We start from the raw sequence: 11,228 nt of genomic DNA, 5'->3' as shown, positions 1-11,228 counted from the left end.
TCAGCCTCCGCCCCTCGCCGAGCCTGCCCCTCGGCTCAGCTTATTGGTACATACTTCTGTGAGGTGGAGCGAGGAACCAATCAGACCCTCTCCCTGTTTCTTACTCCGGCCGGGGATTCCCCTGGCTCGGCCTCTAACCGCTCATTGGTTCCTAGGGGGCCTTTGAAAGACGCGCGAGAGGAGGGCCCTGCCGAATGTTCATTGGTTGGGAGGGCGACCTCTTCCCGCCGGTTGGGAGCGTGGAGGGGGCGGGGAGGTGAGGGCGGAGCGATATCTTTTAAAGACGGCCCCAGCACTGTGGGGATTCCGGAAAGCGGTGCTTTCTCATGGCAGGATTCCAAAGTGGTACCAGGGTAGGGAATTTTGTTTGTTTTCCTAAATTATTATTATTATTATTTTTATGGGCATGGTAGGGAGCGTTGGGCTGAAGCGTCTTGTGAATATACACCACATTCCGTGGACTTTGTAATTATGGTCACATCTAGTCATTCAAATGCTATGAGAACCGTTAAAAATCAAGACTTGTATGTTTGATATTTTATGTTCCTTACCATTCCAGGACATAGACAAGTTAGGATGTAGATTCAACCTTCCTACTCACTAAATATGAATGAAACAGTATGTTATAAAGGGGAAATAATAATTTCTAGATGGCTCTCAGTGCCAGTGTTTCTAAGTAAGAGTGGCTATAAACTTAAAAAAAAAAAAAAAAAAATAGAGTTCCAGTAGTGGCTCAGCTGAAACCAATATGACTAGTAACCATGAGGTTGTGGGTTTGATCCCTGGCCTCGCTCAGTGGGTTAAAATTGGGTGTTACAGTGAGCTGTGGTGTAGGTCCCAGACGAGGCTCGTCGGATCCAGCGTTGCTGTGGTGTAGTCCGGAGGTGCGGCCTTAAAAAGCCAAAAGGAAAAAAAAAAAAAAAAAAAATAGGGTTTGAGGAGTTGCTGCAGTGGGTTAAGAATCCCATTGCAGTGGCTCAGGTTCACCCCGGCCAGGTGCAGTGGGTTAAAGGATCCAGCGTTTCCACAACTGTGGATAGGTCACAGCTACCACTCAAATTCAATCTCTGGCCAGGAATTTCCATATGACTTGGGGTGTAGCCATAAAAAAATGTATTTTATTATTCACTCCCCCATTCTCCAGTCCCCATTTTGCTGGCCACAGTGAAGAAGGTCACCTGGAGCGATATTACCTGCAGGTCTGACAAAAATATGTAGAAATTTCACTCCCTGACTCATGTTGTAGAAACGAGGGGGTAGAGAGCTATTGGAAAGAATTCTTTAGTAAAGAAGATATCACAGTTTGCCTTAGAGATTGTATAAGGGTTCTCCAGAGAAAAAAACCAATAAGATATGTACATAAAGAGATTCAGTTTAAGGAATTGACTCTTACAACTGTGGAGGCTCAGCAAGTCAAAAGCTGATAAGGGAGACTAGAGGGGCTGGAGACTCAGGAAAAAATCGTAGTTGTAGTTTAAAGGCAATCTTCTGTAGAACCAGGATGAGCTGATGTTGCAGGTATAGTCCCAAGGCCACCTGCTGCAAAATGCCTGCTTGCCTTTTCTGTTCAGGCCTTCAACTGATTGAATGAGGACTATCTACATTATAAAGTGGAGTTTGCTTTCCTCACCACCAATTTAAATGCTAATCTCATCCAAAAACACCCTTCCAGAAACATGCAGAATGCATTTTGAGCAAATATCTGGGCATCATAGCCCAGCCAACTTGATACATAAAATTAGCCATAATGGACATATTGGACTTGGTTCATTCATTTATTAAGTATTTTATTGAACATCACATGTGTCCTATTCAAAGTATTGGGAATACTGGAGTGAACTAAACAAAGTCCCTGCCTTTTTGGGGCTCACATGCTATTGGGAGAGACAGTTGGAAAGTGAAAAATTAAAACAAGCAGAGCCTGATGAGGATGCTATTCTAGCTCCAAAAGTCAAGGAAGACATATTTGAGATGCCATTTGAGAAGTACCCAGGTGAAGGAGAGAGTGTCAACCATTTGAATATTTAGAGGAAGGGTTTTCATTCTAAGAGTAAGGAGGTGCAGAGGCCCTGGGATGGTAATGTGTTAGGAATGTGTGCACAAGGAACAGCAAGGAGGCCAGTATAGGAGAAGCTGATTAAGTGAGGCCGAGAGAGGTAACAAATGAAGCAGGACCTTGTGAGTGGCTTACAAGACTTTTTTTTTTGGTCTTTTTAGGGCCATACCCACAGCATATGGAAGTACCCCAACCGGGGGTCAAATCAGAGCTACTGCTTCTGGCCTACACCATAGCCACAGCCATAGCAAAACCAGATCCAAGCTACATCTCTGACCTAGACCACAGCTCACAGCAATGCTGGATCCTTAACCCACTGAGCGAACCCAGAGATCAAATGTGTGTCCTCATAGATACCCGTCAGGTTCATTACCGCTGAGCCACAACAGGAACTCCACAAGCCTCTTTCCTGAAACATTAAGAGAGAGTCCAAGGAAAGACTGTGACCTGGGCTCCAGGTAAATACTTTCTGGATGGGCTTCAGGATGTTTGATCATCCCTCATTCCCTAACTCTCATCTCCTTTCCACTTCTCCCAGTGTTGTCTCCACAGACATCTTTAATCTTCAGCATCAGGCGTCCCTTCCATTTTCTCTACGCATACCTCCCACTCTGGAATGAATGAAATCCCAGGTCCTTCGAGGGTGGTGCAAATTCTGCCCCCTCTGGCCTCAGCTGGATGGGGACACAGTGTCAATCGGTTCTAGCTCCTGCTGATTCTGCAGAGAAGGGAGGATGAGCTTCCAGTCTCAGGTTAGGAAATGGGTAGAACAGGGAGGGCTGGAGTAAACTGGGAGTATTTCACCTTCTCTTTGTTCTCTCCCCTGGCAGGGCCAGGCCAGGATTTCTAAGTAGCCATAGACGAACGCATCTCACCTCTGTGATGTAGGATTTTCCTTTTTGTCTGGTCCAGTGTTCGGCAAACTGTGGCCCGTGGACCAAATTCCACAGGCCTCTTTTTGTAAATAAGGTTTTATTAGAACACAGACATACTCATTTAAGTATTGTCTGGGGCTGCTTTTGCACCCCAGTAGTAAAGTTGAGTGGTTGCAGCAGGGACTGCATGGCCTGCAAAACCTGAAATATTAATTGCTGGTCCTTTACAGAAAATGTTTGCCCAGCACTGTTATATAGTCTATGAGAGAAATGTATGTTTCTTCTAGTAACATGGTTTTAAGTCTGCTTCTTGCAAAAGAGTCCTGGCCTTATTATGCTAAGACATTCTCCTCTGCTTAGCTTGGTCCCTTCATTGTGGAAGGGCCCACAGAAACTGACAAGGCCTCTGACTGAGCTTTCTGGTTAAATGGAATCATAGTAACCTGGTTTCTCTTTAAACCCTAAGATTCTCCCTGGAGAGGAAGAGTGGGGGTTGAACTTCAGCCTGCCACACCTGTAATCGTCAGTTAATTTTTGCTGTGTGACCCGTGGCTGTTAACAGAAATGTGTGTGGTCAAAGCTGTGTGCAAGATTTATCTAAACCATCAGAAGGAAAAGTGTTAACGTATGTTCATAGACAGATGAGTATTTTGAGAGATGCTCAAAGAGTAATGAAATGATTGCCATCAGAGGTTGCACTTGGATGTATGTTTTACAAATACATGCCTATTTTAAAAATATTTTAATATTAACACTAATGAGTCTGACATGTGTTTTAGGGAGAGAACACTGGAATCTTAGAGTTGACTGCAACTTGGAGACTACACACCTCCCCATTCTTGACATGCCAAGTTTAAGGATTTCTCTTGTGATGACCGTGAGATACAGCATAACACATCTGCAGTAGGCATATGTTGTTTTCCCATTGCTTCTCCCTTGGGTGAGTTTCCCCTTTCTCATTTCAAGTGTTCTTATTGAGCGCATGACCGGGACTGACCCATACATATACCCTGTTCTTCTGGTTATAGTTAATGGTCCAGGGAAGGCACATGACCCAAACTGGAGCATCCTTCCTTGTCTTGTGTGCTTTGGTTGCTGGTATTCTTATTTTCTTCACCTTCTGACGGTTTCTGTTTTAATCCAGAATGATGCTGAGTTCTAATTTGCATTGGATAACTGGAGCAGATTGTACAATATATTTGAACTATTATTTAAATTTTAAAATGCTATTGTATTTTATAATTGGAATGGATATAACAATTTTATTCAGACCACAAACACTTCTGCACTGATTTTGCCATGCTCTGTCACAAGGTGAAGTATAATACTCCTCCTCTTATATATGAGTGGGCCTTAGTGACTAGTTAGACTAGTAGAATGTGACAAAGGATAATTTCTATAAAATTTCCTCTTCATGTATCTAGTGCCTAGATCAAGTAATGGAACATTACCTGCCCTCAGAAGTCTCCTTTGTGTCCCCGTCCACCAGCCACCCCCAAGGTTACCTCCGTTTTGACTTCTGAAACTATTGCTTAATGTTGCTTGCTTGTGAATTGTATATAAACAGAATCTTTTGTGTCTGGCTTCTGTTGCTCAGCTTCATGTTTGTGAGATTCATTCATATAGTTATGTGGGGTTGTACTTGTTCATTCTCATGGTGGTATTCCATTGTATGAATGTGCTATAATTTATTATCCAGTCTATTGTTGATAGACATTGGGTAGTTTCCAGCACTAGGACATTATGAATTGTGCTGCTGTCAACACCCTTGTCCACGTCTTTTGGTAAACATATGTACGTATTGCTGTTGGGTATATATTAGGGGTGGAAATGCATGTGTTCATCATTCCTCAGTGTAGCCAAAAAGTTTTTCAGAGAGGCTATACCAGTTCACACTCGCACAGGCTCTGTGTTAGAATTCTTTTTTTTTTTTAAATTAATGAATGTATTACATTTGTAGTTGTACAATGATCATCCCAAGCCAACTTCACAGGATTTCCATCCCACAACCCCAGTGCATCCCTCCCACCCCCAACTGTCTCCTTTGGAGACCATAAGTTTTTCAGTGTCTGTGAGTCAGCATCTGTTCTGCAAAGAGGTTCAGTCTGTCCTTTTTTCAGATTCCACATGTCAGTGAAAGCATTTGATGTTGGTGTCTCATTGTATGGCTGACTTCACTTAGCATGATAATTTCCAGGTCCATCCATGTTGCTAAAAATGCTGGCATTTCATTTTTTTTAATGGCTGAGTAATATTCCATTGTGTATGTGTACCACATCTTCTTGATCCACTCCTCCTGTTGATGGACATTCAGGTCGTTTCCATATCTTGGCTATTGCAAATAGTGCTGACTTTCTCCCATTCTGTGGGTTGTCTTTTTGTGTTGTTTAGGGTTTCCTTTGCTGTGCAGAAACTTTTAAGTTTAATTAGGTCCCATTTGCTTATTTTTGTTTTAGTTGTCAATACTCTGAGAGGTGGATCTGAGTACATGAACATTGGAGTACATGTGTCTTTGCAAGTCATGGTTTTCTCTGGATAGTTGCCTAGGAGTAGGATTGCTGGATCAAATGGTAGTCCTATTTTTAGTTTTCTGAGGAATATTCATACTGTTTTCCACAGTGGTTGCACCAATTTACAATCCCACCAATAGCATAATAGGGTACCTTTTTCTTCACACTCTCTCCAGCCCTTATTGTTTATAGACTTTTTTTTTGGTCTTTTTGCCTTTTCTAGGGCTGCTCCCAAGGCATATGGAGGTTCCCAGGCTAGGGGTCTAATCAGAGCTGTAGCTGCCGGCCTACACCAGAGCCACAGCAACACAGGATCCGAGCAGCGTCTGTGAGCTACACCACAGCTCATGGCAACGCCGGATCCTTAACCCAATGAGCAAGGCCAGGGATTTAACCTACAACCTCGTGATTCCTAGTCAGATTCGTTAACCACTGAGCCACGATGGGAACTCCTTGTAGACTTTTGGATGCTGGCCATTCTGGCTGGTGTAAGGTTGTACCTCAGAGTCGTTTTGATTTGCATCTCTCTAATAATGAGTGATGTTAAACATCCTTTCATGTGTTTCTCAGCCATCTGTATGTCTTCTTTGAAGAACTGTCTGTTGAGATCTTCTGCCCATTTTTTGATGTGGTTGTTTGTTTTTTTGGTATGGAGCTGCAGAAGGTGTTTATAAGTTTTGGAGATTAATCCCTTGTCAGTTGATTCATTTGCAAAGACTTTCTCCCATTCTGTGGGTTGTCTTTTTGTGTTGTTTAGGGTTTCCTTTGCTGTGCAGAAACTTTTAAGTTTAATTAGGTCCCATTTGCTTATTTTTGTTTTAGTTGTCAATACTCTGAGAGGTGGATCTGAGAAGATGTTGCTATCGTCGATGTCAGAGAGTGTTTGGCCTATGTTTTCCTCTAGGAGTTTGCTAGTGTCTGGTCTTATATCTAGGTCTTTAATCCATTTGGAGTTTATTTTTGTGTATGGTGTTAGGGAGTGTTCTGATTTCATTCTTTTCCATGTGGCTGTCCAGTTTTCCCAGCACCACTTATTGAACAAGCCGTCTTTTCTCCATTGTATATTCTTGCCTCCTTTGTCATAGATGAGTTGGCTGTAGGTGCGTGGGTTTAATTCTGGGCTTTCTGTCCTGTTCCACTGATCTATATGTCTGTCTTTGTGCCAGTACCATGCAGTTTTGATGACTGTTGCTTTGCAGTATAGTCTGAAGTCTGGGAGCCTGATTCCTCCAGCTCCGTTCTTCATTTTCATGATGTCTTTGGCTATTCTGGGTCTTTTGTGCTTCCAAACAAACTTTAAAATATTTTGTTCAAGTTCTGTGAAAAATGTCCTTGGTAGTTTGATAGGGATTGCATTGAATTTGTAGATTGCCTTGGGTAGTATAGTCATTTTGATAATATTAACTCTTCCAATCCACGAGCATGGTATATCTTTCCATCTATTTGTGTCGTCTTTGATTTCTTTCATCAGTGTCTTATAGTTTTCAGAGTACAGGTCTTTTGTCTCTTGAGGTAGGTTTACTCCTAGGTATTTTGTTCTTTTGGATGTGATGGTAAGTGGGATGGCTTCCTTAATTTCTCTTTCTGCTCTTTCATTGTCAGTGTATAGAAATGCCATCGATTTCTGTGCATTAATTTTGTATCCTGCGACTTTGCCAAATTCATGGATGAGCTCTAACAGTTCTCTGGTAGAGTCTTTAGGATTCTGAAGGTATAGTATCATATCATCTGCAAATAGGGATAGTTTTACTTCTTCCTTTCCAATTTGGATTCCTTGTATTTCTTTACTTCTCTGATTGTCATGGCTAGGACTTCCAAAAGTATGTTGAGAGCAGACATCCTTGTCTTGTTCCTGATCTCAGAGGGAATTCTTTCAGCTTTTTACCATTGAGAATGATGTTAGCTGTGGGTTTGACATATATGGCCTTTATTATGTTGAGGTAAGTTCCCTCTATGTCCACTTTCTGAAGGGTTTTTATCAGAAATGGGTGTTGGATTTTGTCAAAGGCTTTTTCCGTGTCTATAGAGAGGATCATATGGTTTTTATTCTTCAGTTTGTTAATGTGGTGTATCACACTGATGGATTTATGGATATTGAAGAACCCTTGCATTCCTGGGATAAATTCCACGTGATCATGATGTACAGTCCTTTCAGTGTATTGCTGGATGGGGTTTGCTAGTATTTTGTTGAGGATTTTTGCATCTATGTTCATCAGTGAAATTGGCCTGAAAAAAAAATTTTTTTTGGTGGTATCTTTGTCTGGTTTTGGTATCAGGGTGATGGTGGCCTCATAGAGTGAGTTTGGGAGTATCCCTTCCTCTGAAATTTTTTGAAATAGTTTCAGAAGGAGAGGTGTTAGCTCTTCTCTAAATGTTTGATAGAATTCCCCTGTGAAGCCATCTGGTCCTGGACTTTTGTTTGTTGGAAGTTTTTTAATCACAGTTTCAATTTCAGTACTTGTGATGGGTCCGTTCATCTTTTCTATTTCATCTTGGTTTAGTCTTCGAAGATTGTACTTTTCTAGAATTTGTCCATTTTATTGGCGTATAGTTGCATATAGTAGTCTCTTAGGATCCTTTGTATTTCTGTGATGTCTGTTGTAACATCTCCTTTTTCATTTCTAATTTTATTGATTTGAGTCCTCTCTCTTTTTTTCTTGATGAGTCTGGGTAAGGGTTTATCAATTTTGTTGATCTTTTCAAAGAAGTAGCTTTTAAACCATTGATCTTTTCTATGGTTTTCTTTGTTTCTATTTCATTGATTTCTGCCCTGATCTTTATGATTTCTTTCCTTCTACTAACTTTAGGTCTTGCCTGTTTTTCTCTCTCGAGCTGCTTTAGATGTAAAGTTAGCTTGTTTATTTGAGCTTTTTCTTGTTTCCTGAGGTGGACTTGTATTGCTATAAACTTTCCTCTTAGAATGGCTTTTGCTGAATCCCATAGGTTTTGGAGTGTTGTATCTTCGTTGTCATTTGCTGCTAGGTGTTTTTTAATTTCCTCTTTGATTTCTTCAGTGATCCATTGGTTGTTTAGTAGCATGTTGTTGAGTCTCCACGTGTTTGTGTTTTTTGCAGTTTTTTTCTTGTTGATTTCCAGTCGTATAGCGTTGTGGTTGGAAAAGATGCTTGATATGATTTCAATTTTCTTAAAGTTACCAAGATTGGATTTGTAGCCCAGGATATGATCAATCTTAGAGAATGTTCCATGTGCACTTGAGAAGAATGTGTATTCTGTTGCTTTTGGATGAAATGTCCTATAAATATCTTCTAAGTCCATCTGGTTTAAAGTTTCATTCAGGGCCTGTGTTTCCTTATTGATTTTCTGTCTGGTTGATCTGTCCTTTGCTATAAGTGGGGTGTTAAAGTCCCCCACTATGATTGTGTTATTGTTGATTTCTCCTTTTAAAGTTGTTAGCAGTTGCCTTATATATTGTGGTGAACCTGTGTTGGGTGCGTAGATATTTAAAATTGTTATATCTTCTTCTTGAATTGATCCTTTGATCATTAATGTAATGTCCTTCTTTGTCCCTTAAAATATTCTTCATTTTAAAGTCTATTTTGTCTGATATGAGTATTGCTACTCCAGCTTTCTTTTGATCCCCGTTTGCATGAAATATTTTCTTCCATCCTCTCACTTTCAATGTGTATGTGTCCCTAGAAGTGAAGTGGGTCTCTTGAAGACAGCACATATATGGGTCTTGTTTTTGTATCCATTCAGCCAGTCTGTGTCTTTTGGTTGGGGCGTTTAGACCATTCACACTTAAGGTAATTATTGATATGTATGTTCTTATTGCCATTTTATTAATTGCTTTGGATTTGTTTTTCCTGCTCTTTTTTCTTTCCTTCTTCTTTTGTTCTTTTCTGCCTATAGAAGTTCCTTTAGTATTTGTCATAAGGCTGGTTTAGTGTTGCTGAATTCTCTCAGGTTTTGCTTATCTGTGAAGGTTTTGATTTCTCCTTCAAATCTGAACGAGAGCCTTGCTGGGTAGAGTAATCTTGGTTGATGGTTTTTTCCTTTCATCCCATTGAGTATATCATGCCACTCCCTTCTGGCCTGCAGAGATTCTCCTGAAAAATCTGCCAATAGCCTCATTGGGGTTCCCTTGTATGTTGTTTCTTTTCCCTAGCTGCTTTCAATATTTTCTCTTTGTCTTTAATTTTGGTCAGTTTGACTAGTATGTGTCTTGGGGTGTTCCTCCTTGGGTTTATTTTATATGGTACTCGTTGTGTTTCCTGGATTTGAGTGAGTGATTCCTTTCCCATGTTAGGGAAGTTTTCGGCTATTATCTCGGAATATTTTTTCTGTCTCCTTCTCTCTCTTTTCTCCTTCTGGCACCCCTATAATCGGATGTTGGTGCGTTTCACATTGTCCCAGAGTTCTCTGAGACTCTCTTCATTTGTTTTCAGTCTTTTTTTTTCTTTTCTGTTCTGCATCCATGATTTCCACTAATCTGTTCTCCACCTTGCTTATTCATTCTTCTGCCTCCTGTACTCTGCTGTTGGCTGCTTCTAATGAATTTTTTAATTTCAGTTATTGCATTTTGCATCTCTTCTTGTTTAAGTTTTATATCTTGTATCTCTTTGGTCATTGTTTCCTGTAAATTATCCATCTTTGCCTCCAGTTTATTTCCAATGTCTTGCATCATCCTCAGCATCAACAGTCTCAAGTCTTTTTCCTGGAGGCTAGGAATCTCCTGATCACTTAGCTGTTTTTCTGGGGTTTTTTCTTTCCCCTTTATCTGACTTATAGTTCTCTGTCTTTTCATTTTTATAGGTTTTTGGTGTGGTGACCTTTTTGCAAACAATAGCGTTGTAGCCTCTCTTACTTCTTCTTTTTTTTTTGTCTTTTTGCCATTTCTTAGGCCGCTCCCGTGGCATATGGGAGGTTCCCAGGCTAGGGGTCTAATCGGAGCTGTGGCTGCCAGCGTACGCCAGAGCCACAGCAACGCGGGATCCGAGCCATGTCTGCAATCTACACCACAGCTCACGGCAATGCCGGATCATTAACCCGCTGAGCAAGGGCAGGGATCTAACCTGCAACCTCATGGTTCCTAGTCGGATTCGTTAACCACTGCGCCACGACGGGAACTCCCACCTCTCTTACTTCTGATGTCTGTCCCCCTTGTGGCTGAAATTGGTATGAGGGTTTGCTGTAGGCTTCCTGATGGGAGGGACTTATGCCTGCCAACTGGTAGGTAGAGCTGATTCTAATCCCTCTGGTGGGTGGGGCTTTGTCTCCGGGTGAGGTTAGAGGTGACTTTGTGCCTGGGGGATCTTTAGACAGCCTGTTTACTGAGGGGCGGGGCTGTGATTCCACCTGGGTTATTGTTTGGCCTGGGGCTTCTCAGCCCTGATGGTTTCAGCCAGATTTTCCCAGAATTGGCTACCTCCAAAGAAAGGCTCTCTGATGAATATTTCTAAGAGCTTTGCTTCCAATGTCCTTCCCTGACAACAAGCCACATTCACCCCTGTTTTCCCAGGAGGTCCTCCAAGGACTGTAGTCAGGTCTGACCCAGATTCCTCTGGAGATGTTGCTTTGCCCTGGGACCCAGTGCATGTGAAAGTCTGTGTGTGCCTTTCAAGAATGGGGTCTCTGTTTCCCCCAGTCCCGTGGAGCTCTTGTGCACAAGCCCCACTGGCCTTCAATGCCAGATGCTCTGGGGGCTCTTTCTCCCAGTGCCAGATTGCCACATGTGGGAGTTTGATGTGGGTCTCAGAACTCTCACCCCCCCTGTAAGTGAGTCTCTGTGAACCAGTTAGTTTCCAGTCTGTGGGGCTTCCCACCCAG

At 41.8% G+C, this 11,228-nt stretch overlaps 1 protein-coding gene across 1 annotated transcript in view; it reads left to right on the top strand.

Moving 5' to 3' along the window:
- Nucleotides 1–279: 279 nt before the first annotated feature.
- BMP4 (bone morphogenetic protein 4) overlaps nucleotides 280–11,228 on the top strand; it is a 376,187-nt gene continuing 365,238 nt past the window's right edge. Inside the window, exons 1-3 of the mRNA XM_084993425.1 lie at nucleotides 280–353; nucleotides 2,595–2,808; nucleotides 3,711–3,871. The gene's annotated coding sequence lies outside the window, so the exon portion shown is untranslated. The remainder of the gene's footprint in view (nucleotides 354–2,594; nucleotides 2,809–3,710; nucleotides 3,872–11,228) is intronic.

This window comes from Sus scrofa, chromosome 1 (assembly GCF_054392235.1).
Source record: "Sus scrofa isolate SSC_HxYL_T2T_F1_AM1 chromosome 1, Sscrofa_HxYL_maternal_Yorkshire_Landrace_v2.0, whole genome shotgun sequence".
Taxonomy (NCBI): Eukaryota; Metazoa; Chordata; class Mammalia; order Artiodactyla; family Suidae; genus Sus; species Sus scrofa.
The sequence above is the reverse complement of the archived record's forward strand: the minus strand, read 5'-3'. Positions and strand labels throughout refer to the sequence as shown.